This window comes from Pan paniscus, chromosome X, assembly GCF_029289425.2.
Source record: "Pan paniscus chromosome X, NHGRI_mPanPan1-v2.0_pri, whole genome shotgun sequence".
In the NCBI taxonomy this organism is placed as follows: domain Eukaryota; kingdom Metazoa; phylum Chordata; class Mammalia; order Primates; family Hominidae; genus Pan; species Pan paniscus.
Window position 1 is genome coordinate 53,785,337 of NC_073272.2, and position 17,424 is coordinate 53,802,760.

Here is a 17,424-nt window from a genome sequence, read left to right on the forward strand (position 1 = left end):
TAGGCTTTCTGCTGAGAAATCTGTTGTTAATCTGATAGGTTTTCCTTTATAGGTTACTTGGCACTTTTTTCTCACAGCTCTTAAGATTCTTTCCTTTGTCTTAACTTTAGATAACCTGATGACAATATGCCTTGGCAGTGATCTTTTTGTGATGGATTTCCCAGGTGTTCTTTGTGCTTCTTGTATTTGGATGTCTAGTTCTCTAGCAAGGCTGGGGAACTTTTCCTCGATGGTTCCCCCAAATATGTTTTCCAAACTTTTAGATTTCTCTTCTTCCTCAGGAACACCAACTATTCTTAGGTTTGGTCATTTAACATAATCCCAGACTTCTTGGAGGCTTTGTTCATATTTTCTCATTCTTTTTTCTTTGTCTTTGTTGGATTGGGTTAATTCAAAGACCTTGTCTTTGAGCTCTGAATTTCTTTCTTCTACTTGTTCAATTCTATTGCTGAGACTTTCCAAAGCATTTTGTATTTCTGTGTGTCCATTGTTTCCTGAAGTTTTGATTGTTTTTTATTTATGATATCTATTTCATTGAATATTTCTCCCTTCACTTCTTGTATCACTTTTTGGATTTCCTTACATTGGGCTTTGCCTTTCTCTGGTGCCTGCCTCATTAGCTTAATAACTAGCCTCTTGAATGCTTTTTCAGGTAAATCAGGGGTTTCTTCTTGGTTTGGATCCATTGCTGGTGAGCTAGGTTGATTTCTGGGGTGTGTTAAAGAGCCTTGTTTTGTCATATTTCCAGAGCTGGTTTTCTGCTTCCTTCTCATTTAGGCTGGCTCTGTCAGAGGGAGGGTCTAGGACTGAAGGCTGTTGTTCAGATTCTTTTGTACCACGGGGTATTCCCTTGATGTAGTACTCTCTCACCTTCCTATGGATGTGGCTTCCTGAGAGCCGATCTGTAGTGATTGTTATCTCTCTTCTGGATCAAGACACCCAGCAAGTCTACCAGGCTCTACGCTGGTACTGGGGGTTGTCTGCACAGAGTCCTGTGATGTGAACCATCCTGTGATGTGATGTTCCTAGGAGGATTATGGCTGTCTCTACTGTGTCACGCAGGTTGTTAGAGGAGTCAGGGAAAGCTTGCAGTCACAGGCCTCACCCAGTTCCCACACAATCTGAAGGGCTGGTCTCACTCCCACCGTCCCCCACCCAACAGCACCAAGTCTGTTTCCAGGCAGTGGGTGAGCAGGGCTGAGAACTTGTCCCAGGCTACCTGCCTCCTAGCTGTGAAAGTAAGTTGGCTTTCCTTCTTCCCCTGCCTGTGGAATCTGCACACCGGATTCACACCCCCCCCAAGTTCTGGCCAGGACACTTTTGGATCAGTTCAAATTGTTACTAAGTTCAGCTGGAGATTTCCTTCTTTCTGTGGCCTTTTCCCAGTGCCTCTGGCTGCCCTCCTGAAGGACTCTTGTGAGGCCGAGCAGAGACGACTTGCTAGGGAACACAGCACACTCACAGGGCTTTTTCTGCTGCTTCCTCTACTCCTGTATTTTGCTTAGCTCTCTAAACTGACTCAGCTCCAGGTAAGGCCAGAATCTTCTTCAGTAATCTAGACCTTCAGTTTCCCCAGTGGGAGTGTGTGCTCAGGGTTGGGTGATCTCCCTTTCCCACTTCCACAGTTTGGGCACTCACAGTATTTGGGATGTCTCCCAGGTCCTACAGGAGCAATCCGCTTCCTTCAGAGGGTCTGTGGGTCCTCTCAGATTTCCCATTTTATTCCTGCAGTTGTTCTGGAGCAAAAATTCATGATGTGAGCCTCCACACACTGCTCTGTCCATCCAAGTCAGTGCTGCAATCTCTCTTTCTTTGTTGTTTTAATTGAGACAGGATCTCTTTCTGTCACTCAGCTTGGAGTGCAGTGGACAAATCATGGCTCACTTTCAAGCTCCAGCAATGCTTCCATCTCAGCCTCCCTAGTACATAGGACTACAGGCATGTTCCACCAACCCTGGCTATGTTTTATAAGATTTTTTGTAGAGACGGGGTCTCCCTATGTTCCTAGGCTGATGTGAGCCACCACACCTATTCTGGAATCACATTCTTATCACAGAAAACAAGACATAGGAGGAAGGTTCCTGCAGCCCTTCCTGGGGAGCATTGTGTTCTCCTTCCTGGTGCCGTGTTATTTCCTCTGTGCCAACCACAACATTCCTATTCTTTTGATGTAAATAAGAAGTTTGAGGATACTTATTTTCAATCCTAAACTTGTGATTTATAGCCAGAATATCATCGCCCACTTTGAGGCATTTTGGAAATTTCTGTGGGCTGCTGTTGTTGTTGGAATAATTGGCAGGAGCTACTGGCATTTGGGGACTGAGTGTTAAGTGAGGCAAACGTCTTGTTCCAGAATTTTACATAAACTAGATTTTCCATACATGTCACTTCCTTGTAAACTGAGGGAGGCTTGCATATTGCTTCATCTGGGAACATATAAAGACTTATTTACTGCTGTGGAAATCACATCACTGCAGGGCATTTTTTTCTTGGATTCCACTCTGTCACAATATACCAGTATCAGTTTGCTTTGTAGCTGTGCATCCCTGGGGCAAATAGTGAGGGGAATTCAGTTTACTGACCAATGGGGTCTTTTCCAGGATAAGTTGTTAGTTGATGGGGAAACTTAAGTGGGAGATGTTCACAGTATGAAGTCTCATGAGTTGGTGAACAACATCGGCTATGCCCATTGCTATTACTGCACTGAAGTTCTCTTTGCAGGTGTATCTCCCTCACTAGGCTCCCAGGTCTTTCCTGGAAGGTTGGAAACATACACAGCTTAGATCCCAGTGTCCTCAGGATGGAGCATAGAATGTGACAGGCAGAAGGCAGGGAACACTTGTGGAATTGTAGTGATCTCTACATGGTTGGATGACCAAACCCAGTGTCACAGTGATGAGCCACATGGATGTCAGTCTGCAGAGGGTGGGACAGGCCTCTGTCTTAGGAGCCATGTAGCAGAGTGACACCTACCTGCATTACTGATCTTGGTTACACCATTTATGGATCCCAGATGTAAGCAGCCTATTGATTAGGGTTCTTCTGTGGGTGTGTGCATGGGAAGAAAGAGATTGATTGATTGATTGATTGATTGATTGATTGATTTTGAGGAACTGGCTCATGGAACTCTGTGTGCTAACATACCCAAACCTTGCAGAGCAGGATGTCAGGCTGGAGACCCAAGGCAGAGGTGATATGATACCTCAAATCTAAGGGCAGCGTGGAGGCTGAAATTCTTGATCTTGAGGAGGACCCCAGTCTTTTTCTCTGAAGGCCTTCAAGTGATTGGACGAAGGCCACTCCGCATTGTGGAGGGCAATTAGGCTTACCCAAAGTCTGCTGATTTAAATGTTAGTTCTCATGTAAAAAATACCTTTCACAGAGACATCTACTCTGCTCAAGGTGAACATTTTTTGTGTGTATCGTGGCCTAGCAAAGTTGACATATCAAATTTCCCATCACAGCCATCTTATACAAATCCTATTAATGATGGATGTTTACCTTAGGAAGGCAGATGACTTCCTACCTAAGATTCTGTATTAAACTTTTTTTTTGGCCAGGCCAAGCCACCATTTCAGGCTCAGCACAACTCTGGCCAGGAAGCTGAAGCTGATGTGAATGCCTTCCAGGGATGAGGCAGTGAAGGGATAGTCAGGGCGCACATGTAAGAAAAATCTCAGAGGGCATAGGTGATACCCCTGGACTCCAAGAGTTTACCCTTGATAGGGCACCCCCCAGCAGGACATACAGTTGTCAGGCAGGAGCTGGCCAAGGCCCCCACTGTGGCCTCCCACTGTGTGACCTTTCCCTCTAGGGGTTCCTCGTCCAGTCCAAATAATTCATTTGCATCTTTGGTTTTAGTGGGACTCTCAGAAGGCAGTCAGTTCAGGGGTGGTCATTGAAACTTGTTCCTCCTCTTCACAAGCCTGGATGACATCCCTAAGTGTTCTACATGGAATGTTCAGGAGCTGGGTCACCCCTGCTGTCCCATAGTCACAGCTGTCAGGTGTGATCGTGATCTCAGTATTCAGTGTGGTTCCAGCATTGGCCTTAGGGTATGGTTGTGGGCTCCTCGCAGGCAAGGAGACCCACCACCTGTGCTGTTATTTTGTACCTCCAATTCAGTGTCATACTGTGAGACTAGGGACACAGTGCTGACACAATGCTGATCTTGCTTTGGCTGTGTCTTCAAGCAATCAATCACTTGGATCCACTTGGGCTCATTTTGTTCTTACTGGCCAAATCTATGGATATATGACAAACCAAACCAAGAACTGCAATGGTGATACTTGTGGCCCTTTTAGCCACCGCAGGGCTGCTTAGGGATTTCTTGAGCACTTTACACACTATTGTAGTGAGGTGTGTGTTGTGTTGCCTGACCAGAATATTGACTTTTTCCTTGTGAAATCACACTGATCCAGGAGAACAGTTTGCAGCACATACTACTGACTAGCACATACTAATGACAGCATTAATGAACATATTTATGTAAATCAAATAATCTTTGGAGGTCAAATGCATTTTAAAATGCAATTTGGTATTTTCTTACAATTCCAAAGCAGTTATCACTTACTATAGATGTAGCTGTAAAGACAAGTCAAATGAAAAAATAAATTGTAAAAGAAAAATATATAACTAGTAAACAAAATTATCTGCAATGTAATGCCTACTTAGTATATTATTTCATTTATTCTCCATAGCAATCATTTAGTGTAAATATTCTAATTTCTACTTTAGAAATGTGGAAATAGTCCCACAGGGTATAAGTGCCTTGCCCACCATCTTGAAGCCCGAGTGTTAGAGCCATGATGGAAACCCATGCCAATTTCATGCTATACCCTATAAGGAGACAGGGTAGCTAGGACCCAAGTCATTTTGCCTCAGCAAGCTCCCCTGGTTGCTCTCCCCTTTCTTCTACCTACACCCTAATTCTTTCATCCAACCTTACAGCCTTGGGACTTCTCACATATTTTATGTCAAATGGGATCCCCTACACTTAGTCTCACTTTTTTTTTCAACTCTATCTTTTCAGTCATTTTGGATCAGAATATACATTAAAATCTCTGTAAGAGGGAGAAATAATTGCTGATTATAATCCCCTGCTACTCCCTAAACACTGTGGATTCTGAGTAGGGACCTTTGTTGGAAAAATATCTTTTTTTTTTTTTAATTATACTTTAAGTTTTAGGGTACATGTGCACATTGTGCAGGTTAGTTACATATGTATACATGTGCCATGCTGGTGTGCTGCACCCACTAACTCGTCATCTAGCATTAGGTATATCTCCCAATGCTATCCCTCCCCCCTCCCCCCTCCCCACCACAGTCCCCAGAGTATGATATTCCCCTTCCTGTGTCCATGTGATCTCATTGTTCAATTCCCACCTATGAGTGAGAATATGCGGTGTTTGGTTTTTTGTTCTCGCGGTAGTTTACTGAGAATGATGGTTTCCAATTTCATCCATGTCCCTACAAAGGATATGAACTCATCATTTTTTATGGCTGCATAGTATTCCATGGTGTATATGTGCCACATTTTCTTAATCCAGTCTATCATTGTTGGACATTTGGGTTGGTTCCAAGTCTTTGCTATTGTGAATAATGCCGCAATAAACATACGTGTGCATGTGTCTTTATAGCAGCAACAACAGACAAACAGAGAGCCAAATCATGAGTGAACTCCCATTCACAATTGCTTCAAAGAGAATAAAATACCTAGGAATCCAACTTACAAGGGATGTGAAGCACCTCTTCAAGGAGAACTACAAACCACTGCTCAAGGAAATAAAAGAGGATACAAACAAATGGAAGAACATTCCTTGCTCATGGGTAGGAAGAATCAATATCGTGAAAATGGCCATACTGCCCAAGGTAATTTACAGATTCAATGCCATCCCCATCAAGCTACCAATGACTTTCTTCACAGAATTGGAAAAAACTACTTTAAAGTTCATATGGAACCAAAAGAGAGCCCGCATCGCCAAGTCAATCCTAAGCCAAAAGAACAAAGCTGGAGGCATCACACTACCTGACTTCAAACTATACTACAAGGCTACAGTAACCAAAACAGCATGGTACTGGTACCAAAACAGAAATATAGATCAATGGAACAGAACAGAGCCCTCAGAAATAACGCCGCTTACCTACAACTATCTGATCTTTGACAAACCTGAGAAAAACAAGCAATGGGGAAAGGATTCCCTATTTAATAAATGGTGCTGGGAAAACTGGCTAGCCATATGTAGAAAGCTGAAACTGGAAAAATATCTTTTGGGGTGTGAGGATACACATGGAGCTCAGAGTTGCAATTGGTGTATTATTTACAGTAAAAGGGATATCAGGCTGGATCCAGGCAGCTCCAGGGGCTTCTGAATGAGATGTGGTGACTGTCAGGGTGATGGAGTTTTATGCAGATGGAAAAAGAGGCTTGGTGCTTCTCCCTCCCTGCCTGTTAATAACTTTTAAAGAAAGGTCAGAAGCGTTTGCAGAAGTTATTGCAGCATTTTTCCATGGGGACTGAGAAATCCCTTCTCTCTGTGTTCCCACAAACTATTCCAAATGGCTTTAGTGTTCTATTTTTCTGTAGCAGAGTAAAATAGGCATGTTATTATTAATTTTTAAAAATGTTTTTGTACCAATGGTTTCATCTGGTAATGTCTGTTAGCTCTATGTGCCATATTTTGGGAAACACCTTCTTCAAGATAAGACCAAAATCTTTTATGTTGAAAAATGAAAAATATATATATTTTATATATTACCATAGATGTGTATGAAAATATGCAATTACCAATAAAATCAACATATACAACACTAGTTCTGTATTCAACACTTTCAGAAGTATTTACTTTGAGAAAACACAGACTGTGAACTTAGAACTTGAATCCGCATATTTGCTTCTTACTAGAGTCATTTGTTGTAAATTTTATGAAAACTCTGACTCCCCTTTTTAAAGGATTAAATGAGGTCAGAAACAATGAAACATAGCTCAGAAAACTGGCTAACAGATACTGAACACTCTATAAATGTGAGTTATTATTCCTATTCTTCTTAAAGAACTAAATAAATGGAGCTATTGTCCTAAATATTCACAGCTTTGGTTTAGCCAATCCATTCACAATCACATACCACAGATCAACATCAGGTAGACAGACCAGCCACGGTGGCAGTCACCTGTAATCCAAGCACTTTTGGAGGCCGAGGAGGGAGGATCGCTTGAGCTCAAGAGTTCAAGATCAGCCTGGGCAACTTAGCAAGAACACATCTCTGAAAAAACTTATGTAAGCAAATTAATAGAGTGGCAATTTTTAACTTTCTGTGTACAGAGGATAATGTCAGTACAGAAACAGGAGCAGATTGTTTTCAGAGTGACATCATCATTAGAGGCATCTTTGTGGGGAAGAGAGGGCAACTGTGGTTGCCCTTCACGTGTAACAGAAACATAACAGGAGGGAATATTACTAGCAGAACTGTATTTAGATGACATTAAAGGTATGCAAAGTTTTGGTTTTATGTAAAAGACTAAAACTGTAAGCCTAAGTGTCACCCTATGGCTAACATTCAATAAGACCCCTGTAGGGACTTTGAAGATAGACTTCCATGCATATACAGTATTAACTTTTTTTGAACCCACCCTGCTTTCTGTGCTCTACAAGAAAACCAAAAGACAGTCTAAGGTCAGAACACATTAAATCAAGTGAACCTAATAAAAAGTGGCTCAAAGTGGAAAGCAAACATTGTGTATACATTTACTAAAAATATCACTGATACACAAAACATCTAAGAAAAAAAGGAATTTACAAAATTGTATAATTTAGTGTTTTGGCTTGAAATAATAGACTGGATGTTTGACAAGCTCCTGGGAAACAGTTAATGTCACATCAGGAACTGCATAAGTACATTGAATGGAAAAGCCCATACTGTATTTGTTTGTCTCTGTGGCACAAAAGTGCAAAAATGTAGCTTTGAGCTAGTTTACACTTCTGTGGATTTTAAGGTACAGTAACTATTTGTCCAAGGTTTTCACCTATCATTATGATGTCAATATGAAGAGTGCCTCTTTTTACACCTGAAAGTATTCCCTTTTGTAAAATAAATTACACGGTCACATTCGTTTTAATCTATCACTATCATTTTAGATAGAGGCATATATCATGAACAATGGGGCAAAAAAAAAAGAAATGGAGGGAGAGGAAAATGGAAAAGGAGAGTAAGACATCTTTAAAAGGCAAATATTTGTTTCTAGAAGTAAGTGTTTCTGAGTGTCAACTGGAAAATTTCAGAAGTTGCTCCACAGTGTTTGTGGTGTTTAGATATTCAGGTATTCCTGAGATATATTTACTAATGTATGCATTCCTAGTTTATCAACCATTTCGTCCATATTTTGAAAATACTAGAGTTCAAGAATATATTCACTTTCAATTATACCGTATATTGAGTTCTGTTAGGGTCTTGTTCATATTCTGTGTTGAGCTTTTACCATTTTCTTCAGGATTATGTAAACTATTAGATACTCTATTCATAGCTATTTTTAAAAAGAACAATATTTCAATTTATTGCTTTTGGATTACGTTTCCTTTTCCTAATGATTCATACCTGTTATTCACTCCTGCTTTCCTTTTCCCTTAAGTTTATTCTGTGGGTCTTCTATTACTATTTTTATTTATTATTATCACTTTCATTTATCCTGTAATTTGCTATTTTAATAAGATATGCACTTAAGGCTGTGATCTTCCTAAGAATACAATGGAGCCTTGTTCAATAGACTCCTGGAAATCGTCTGAAAACTATCTTTTAATGTAAATGTCTAACGGAATGGTTCAGCAGTGCAGAGCAAACGCATTTAGGTAATTTCTTCCCTAAACATGGAGTCTTTCCTTTACATTCAGAAGCTCTTCTAATTAACAGTCAGCAATTTGGAAAATATGTGTAAAAGATACTTATATCGACTACTCGGGAATTAGTTCCTTATGGTTTTTGAACTTTAAATGCTATTATCTGATGTCTCCTGCCTCAGCCCCCCAAGTAGCTGGGACTACAGGCGTGTGCCACCATGCCCGGCTAATTTTTGTATTTTTAGTATAGACGGGGTTTCGCCATGTTGGCCAGGCTGGTATCAAACTCCTGACCTCAAGTGATATGCCCGCCTCAGCCTCCCAAAGTGCTGGAATTACAGGCATGAGCCACCACACCTGGCCCGAACTCTGTTTTTAAAGGAGCAGTAATGTTCTCTCTTTGAATTATCAAAAGTACAATATTATGAACAGTGAGTATCAGCTATCTAGGAATCTGAAGCCTGCTTCATGAATAGCATTTTAATCATGATTTAAATATAATTTTCTGAAGGATTAGATGAATGTATTGGTGGGTCTATGACAAACATAGTCCTGATGCCCATCCCCTGTTGAAAATGTTTTAGTTAAAATTAATTAAAGTTATGCTTAGGTCCAACTGTCCTATATGTGACTTTCCATATATAAATCCCATTAAGAAAAAAGTACTAAATATAATAGCAAAATCACTGTCTTCCAGTGAAAGTATGAGAACCTGAGTTCAAAGAAATTACTGGGCATTGTTGACGATCTTATTCTGGAAACCTCTTAAGAGTGAATTGCTAAAATAATTCATGGCCCAAATTCTGTCAGTGTTTAGCTTGAAAATGCTACCCATTGAGGAAATAATTTGTCTCAAGATAATCTTATCACAATCTGAATTTTCTAATTATAATAGTATTTAAACAACCTTTAAAAGTCCCTTAAAATCACACTAATATATCTATCTGCATGCCAGTGTCCTGAATTATCCAGCTTTTCCACATATACTGCCAGAAATACCAAAGAAAGGGAACAGTGGCTGTCATTCATTGAGCTCTTTTCTGGAGTTGCTATCCTGCTTCACTGAACTGTGTTTTCTTGTGAGGCAATATTGAAGTACTTTACCATACAGACACATTCGAGTATTAAACATTTTAAGCAAAATCATTCATGTTTTCTAACAACACAGATGGTAGGAACAACGCAAATCTTGGAATGTAATATGAGTTCTGTCTCCATGAGTCAACTCTTCTTCATAGGCCTCAATCTCTAAGCCTCAGTTTTCTTATTTATTATATAGAAAGGACTATATTTTCAAGCATACAAAATACATCTCAAACAAAAAGAGAAGATACATTATATTCAGGGACTGCATGGAGCTGCAAAATATCCTCTTCCCTTTTCCAGCCAACTGTCAGCAAATGTTTGAGATCCTTTCCTAATATTTTGTTTCCGCCTGTTACTGGTCATGGCATAATGCATGATGCACACATAGGCCTCCTTCCCCCATAGACATTCTTTCTTTCCCTTCCCAGCACCTTGAATTTCAGTTGTACCCTGATCTCTGTCATGAACAGGTGTAGGATCCTGATTTTTAGTTTGTGGTTCCTCTTCTTGAGGCTCTTCATGACTGGGCTCCAGGGGCTAGGGGTATATATGTGTGTGTGCAGATAAAAGGTTTTTTTCATTAATACATGTCAATAATATAAATACGCAGAATACAGAGTTTTCCCTGACCATGAATAAGTCTAAAGACATTTCTACAACACTATTCCATAAACCTATTCTTCATAAAGTTATTCTTCCCACAGAGAGGTTACTCTAAGACAGTTACACTCAAGGGCTTCGGAAGCCATTTTAATTTATGTTGGGATGAATTTGTGTAATCTGTTATCAATAAACATGAGGAAAGATTCAGGTGCAAAATCTGGGGAGCACAGATCATCCATCCAGGCAAAACCAGAACATAATATTCTTGGGCTAGTGTTTCCTTATGAGATGTTATGATCATTTTTTATCAGAATGGGATACTTTTATCACTACATCTATAATAGTGCAACAACACTACCACAAAAAGAAATTTCTGCTAATAGAAAACATTGAATGTTAAGTCACTCACATGCATAGGCCCAATCAGCTGAAGAGGTTGTAAATATCATCTTGGTCTAGGCCTATATGTTGATCTTCCTCGCCAACTCATATTTCACTCTGCAAACACAATACTATGATTGGGAAAATGCGCTTGAGAGGACAGCTATATTTGACCACTTTCATGGACAAATGTTAACTTGCAAAAATTTTTTTAAAATTTGCAAACACTTTGAAAGTCCCAGGGCAAGTATAAGTGTGTGTGCCTTCTGAATCAAATATTTGTAAAGCCACTTAAGGTGGTCAAGCTAGCTGAGCAATGTCTTAAGGCTCCTGGCAAAAGACAGGATATTTCCGATGAGGTTTGATTTCACAACTGAACTCTGCTCTGTGGAGACATTTAGGAAAATACAGTTAGAGAATTAAAACTACAGTGACCACGGCTTTTGTCACACATCCATTTGCTAGGCCCATTTCCTCTGTACAATCAAGTTTTGTTGGAACACACAGTCCCATTTGGACATCCAGGGTGGAGTTGTGAAGTTGGCACACAGAACAGGGCACTCCTCACTGGACAGCTCTTCGGGGTGCTCAAGAGATCTCAGGCCTGGTCACCAGCCCGCGGGGTTCCCAGTTCCCAGGCCCTTTCCTAACCATCCACCTCCCTGCTTCCCAGGTCTCCACCAAGGGGTCTGGAATGTGTCTTCTGTTGAGGGTTCCAGGTGCTTCCAGGACTAAGAAAACTCCAATAGCTCCCCCTAGCACTCTCCTCATCTTCACCTGCACCCCCTCCACTCTGTGGCCCACCTTCCTCCTTTATTCTGAGTGTCCCACAAGGCCCATGGCAATGCTATTACACCAGGAAAAGGACGAAGACTCTTCACCCTCCAAGGTCAGGGACTATGCTGCCCAACACTCCAGAAGCCCACTGGCTCCTCCCCACACTCATTCAGACTTCAACTCCTGGGAGGACTGGTCTGAGGATCTACCAGCTGGGTCCAAATTGGGGAGAAAGGATCCAGAATGCAGGAACGCAACCCTCACACCCTCACAGCTCCACAGAGTTCACCACGCTGGCAAAGGGATCGATTGGAAGATGTCCAGTGAACATGCATTGAGGTGGGCATTCAAGGAGCATGCAAAGTGAGATTGGTGCCTGGTGCCCAGCCTCACACCAGTCCATTTGGCACCCTGTAGTCCTGCACTCTTTCACCCCCTTTCAGGTCCCCATTGAGGACTTTGGAATCCATCCTCTGTGGGGGGTTTCATATGCCTCCAGGATTCAACCACCACAAATAATTTCCCCCTTCAAAACTCACTCCATGTTCACCAGAACCTCCTCTGCTCTATGACCTTCCTTCCTCCCCTGTCCAGGCCCCCCACCACAGCAAGGCCATAGCTGCGTCACTGACTGTTAGGAGAAAAACGGGGACCTCAAAGCCCTTCTCCCTAGGAGGTCCTGGACCATGACTACGGGCTCCTCCTCACATTCACTCACACTTCAACTTCTGGGAGGATTGATCTGAGGATCTACCGACTTAGTCGTAGTCAGTGAGACAGAAGGAAGTCATGATGTCTACTTGCACAGCTCTGCAGAAGACAGCAAGGCGCACGGGCAACAAGGGACTTGGGCAGCAAGGGGCGTGCACGCTGAGTCAGGCACATACAGGGCAGGCCAGGGTTTTCCCGCTGTCCCCACACCCACATCCCCAGGCTGTTTGTAGTAGAAAGAAAGGGACTTAGGAGATTTTTTTTGTCTCTCTCTCTTGTCCAACCAGAAACTTTGGGAACAGACAGTCCCATGTCACTTTTAGTGGAGGATGTGTCTCAGAAATATCTGTGACAAAAATAAGGAATTTTATGTCCATATATATATATATATATATGCTTTTTCCTCAGTGTATTGCTCTGTCACCCAGGCTGGAGGGAGGTGGCATGACCATACCTCACTGCAACCTCTATCTCCTGGGCTCAAGCAATCCTCATGCTGCAGCCCTCTGAGTAGTTGGGAATATGGGTGGGTGCCACCATGCCCAGCTAATTTATTTATTTTTTTAGATGCAAGGTCTCACTGTGTTGCTCAGGCTGGTCTCAAATACATGGACTCAAGTGATCCTCCCACCTCCGTCAATTTTTATACATGCCCTGATTAATCACTTCCTTCTCTGGTTCAGGGTTTTCTGTCATGTGCACAATGAGTTTGACTATCTGTATACTCAATAAATTCACACCATTTTACTTTTTAAGGTTGTGTTATTGCACATTTACATCTCTAGACTGGTAACTGTTTTTTTCTGAATTTTCCTGTAGATCATTCAGGCAATAGGGTTCTGAAATATCCATAGATATTGATCGTAGCTTCTAGGCTCAGTCTACTGTGATATGATGCACAGCAGTGGTGACTATGCTTATCATATACTCCCAAATATCAGCCAAACAACCTGTTCATAAGACAGTACTGACATTATTTGCATAACGCTGTAAGAAAGAGCACTACCTCGACAGAGACACTCGTATGTCACACATGTGGAAGGGCTTTAGGTATATTTATTCTGATTTTGGAGTCTGGTGTGAAGTGCATTTTTTAAAGTGGGGGATGGTTTGGTTAGAATTCTGTAGGAATCATAATAATTGAGGATTGGTGGACACAACAAGAGGAGGATTTTTAGACAAGGGGTTCAAAGAGCTTTGGCATTGAGAAATGTCGTTTGACACATTTTACTGAGGAGTTGATGGATCTTTCAGGCAGTTGCTGGAATGAACAATAGTTTGTTTTTTTTTTTTACAACTTTTATTTTCCTTGGCAAGGGATTCCTGTATTACTAAAGTTACATTGATGAAGCCAGTGGAGTATACTCTCATTTATGTAGATAGTAAGCTGTGTGCATGATTCCTCTTCTTATTACTTTTATATTATTCCCAGTTTTATATGAGAAATAGTATATAGAAGAGAAGGATAAGAAGGGGGCCCTGATCAGAATGTAGCTTGTTGTAAACAAATTAGGATATATTGTTGAATTGACTCCTATATATTCCATCTAGCTGGGCTCCTTTTAAGGAAGTACCTTGAGAAGGAAATGTGTGATTCCTCAGTCCCTCCCTCCCTCTCTGTAAAAAGCAGCTTGAGTAAGAATTGTGGTTCTTCAAAGTTTTTTTAAGGAGTGAGAGTAGTCATAATCCTGATCTATTATTAATTTGTCTTTTATCTTTTTGGTTCTTTTTTGGCAAGAACACCATTAAATTTTACTTTCTTTTGTCCCGTATTAACTCTAGTTTTTAGTATAGTGCACTCATAGGTTCTCAAAGAATGGATTTAGACTTTCTGTGAGCAACTCATTAGCAAATGGTCAAGGTCATGTCATCAGATGGCTGGACGGTTCTGCTTCACAAGGACCTGTAATTTAATGATTGCTGAATGGCTCCACTCCAGCTTCAAAGGCCAGGCTTTAACCTCATGCCAAATGTGAGCTTCCTCCTGCCATTCCTGTGGGAGACAACCCAGGACCAAGTGGGTGGGTTAAAGGATCATAATGGATTGGGATGGGAGCAAGTTGTGAAGTAGCCCTTGCAACACACAGGAAGCAGCAGAAAATATGAAAGATACTGTAGAGACAAGAAGAATTGTCTAATACATGACCCTAGCAACTCTAGCTGCTAAGGGAAGAGTCAGAGCTGGGACCAGCACAGCCGGTCTACCTGTGGGAGGGCTCAATTTCCCACATGACTAGAGCTTCCCATACTTCAAGCACAGGAATCTCTGAACAAATTTGGATTTCAACAGGATGGTAAGTGGACAAAGTCTACAGATTCTGAGGAGTTGGCAATTTTCAGAGTATTGTAGTGAACATTGTCACCTGAACTCAGAATGCTTGGTGATTGAGGTCAAATTATTTACTACCTATCATGTTAAGTGGAAGTCTCCTACTTGCCTCATAAAAGGGGAGCAGAGTAGGGAAATGGAGGTCCCTGTGAATAAATGCATTTAGCTATGCTGCAGCCCAAGTGAAGCCTCCACATGAGGCCGAGAGGACAAGAGGTCACATGTACTTGCTGTCTCTTTTGTCTGTGAGTTCTTGTCTGTCCAAGTAACACTTCACATGTACAAAACAGACACAGTTATCTGCAGATGGAACACACATTTCATCAGTAATTACATATTTTGTGGTAGCCTTTGTGGTCCACATAAAAGACGACCTTTTTGTCTGAAAAGACTGAATTCCCAAGGAGGGGGCAAAATTGGGTCCCGTGTGTATTTGCCTATACTTTTTTTTTTTTTTTTTTGAGATGGAATCTGGCTCTGTTGCCCAGGCTGGAGTGCAATGGCGGGATCTCGGCTCACTGCAACCTCCACGTCCCGAGTTCAAGCGATTCTCCTGCCTCAGCCTCCTGAGTAGCTGGGACTACAGGCACGTGTCACCATGCCCAGCTAATTTTTATATTCTTAGTAGAGGTGGGGTTTCACCATTTTGGCCAGGATGGTTTCGATGTCTTGATCTCGTGATCTGCCCGCCTTGGCCTCCCAAAGTGCTGGGATTACAGGCGTGAGCCACTGCACCCGGCCTGCATATACTTCTACAACAGCATTTATTAGCCATTGAGGATGTTCTGTGAAAAGGATTAAATATTTTCCATGCTGGTTTGTCATCCATAGTGGTTCCTAAGACTCATGTTGCCAGCCACAAACAGCATTTTAAAGAAATGAGATAAAATAAAATAGTAAATAGCATTTATTGCATATAGAATATTTAAATAGACTGCACACCAACATACACATGCACATATTTACTTGCCTAGTAGAATATACACAAATGGTGTATTTCTCATGCATTGTAACTGTGTATTTCTCATGCATTGCAATAAACATTTTGAAGTTCACTACTTTAGCCATTATCAGACAAAATGTCTAGAAGCCAGTTCTTTAGGCTTCTGTGAAGATGATGGATTAAGACCTGCTCAGAATAAGTTCACTGTTGTCTGTAGCTTTCTACATAATGCTTGAAATAGATCTCAGTTATGTTTATATTGGTCAGTTTTACTGTGGTCATTTGACCCTCAGCAAACAAATTTGTGAACTCCTGAGTTGGTGAGAAGGAAGGCTGATGAGTTGTGGGGCTCTACTTCCTACCATGTGTTTCTGCAGCTGCAGGGTGTGTTCATGTGTGTGCTTCTGCACTCATCTGATAGTGCTTTGATGTGCTTCTTTCATTTCCCTCCTGTTATTGTTGACTGTGTCTTATGGTTCCTATTATGTACTTCATTAGCATCCAGTGACAATGACATCTGTGGTATTCAGTGTTGATCCATTTTACATGTATTTCAAAATATTTTCAAGCATGAATATTTATTTTTACCAACTTTCCTTTAAGTACTTGGAGAAGTCCAGTGCAATTCAATATTAGTATTTGATGTTAGATCTTACTGGGCTATAATCCTGCTAAATTTCCAATCATACTAAGTGTTGCTACACCCAAGCTTTTATGTCACCATAATGCTTCCATATATAACACATTGACCAAGACATAGTTGTAAGATTCTGAGATATTCACTTTTTAAATTTCCTACTTTTAAGTTCAGGCATACAAATGCAGGAGGAGGTGCAGGTTTGTTACATAGGTAAATGTGTGCCATGGTGGTTGCCTGCACAGATCATCCCATCACCCAGGTATTAAGACCAGCATCCATTAGCTATTCTTCCTGATCCTCTCCATCTGCTCACTCCCTGCTCTTTGCTAGGACCCAATCAATGCATGTTGTTCCCCCAGATGTGTCCATGTGTTTTCATCATTTGGCTCTCACTTTTAAGTGAGAACATGCAGTATTTGGTTTTCTGTTCCTGCTTTAGTTTGCTAAGGATAATGGCCTTTACCTCCAACCATATCCCTGCAAAGAATATGATCTGATTCATTTTTATGGCTGAATAGTATTTTATGGTGTATATGTACCATATTTTCTTTATCCAGTCCACCACTGATGGGATTGATACATCAAGTATCACAATGACACGTGGTACTTGCTGTGAGGGCTATCATATTGTGATGGGGCAGACAGACCCTTACAGAGAAAAGCAGCTGAAATACAAAGGAGAAACACAGGGAAGGGACCCAGGAGAATAAATAAACAGTAAATGCAGTGGCCATGAAGCAGGAAGAAAACAATACAATTTCTTGAAAAGATAATCTTTCTCCTTTGCCTTTGCACCTCTTCTGAAAATCAATTTTTAATGTCTGTGAGTCTATTGCTGGACTCTATTCTAATCTGTTGGGATTTTTTCCCAATACCACACTGTCTTGATTACTATAGAATTAACATAATTGATGTATGAGGCTGGATGATTAAAATCATCATAATAAAATAAGTAAATAAATAAATAAAATTAATATGAATCTTGTCATTTTGTAGTGTGAGTTTCCCAAAGTTATGCTTCAAAATTGTTTTGTCCTGGTTCATTTTCCTTTCTAGATAATTTACTTCAATGTAGTGGGTTGTTTACATTGATGCAGTTCTTCCTTCAATGGCAGCAGATAAA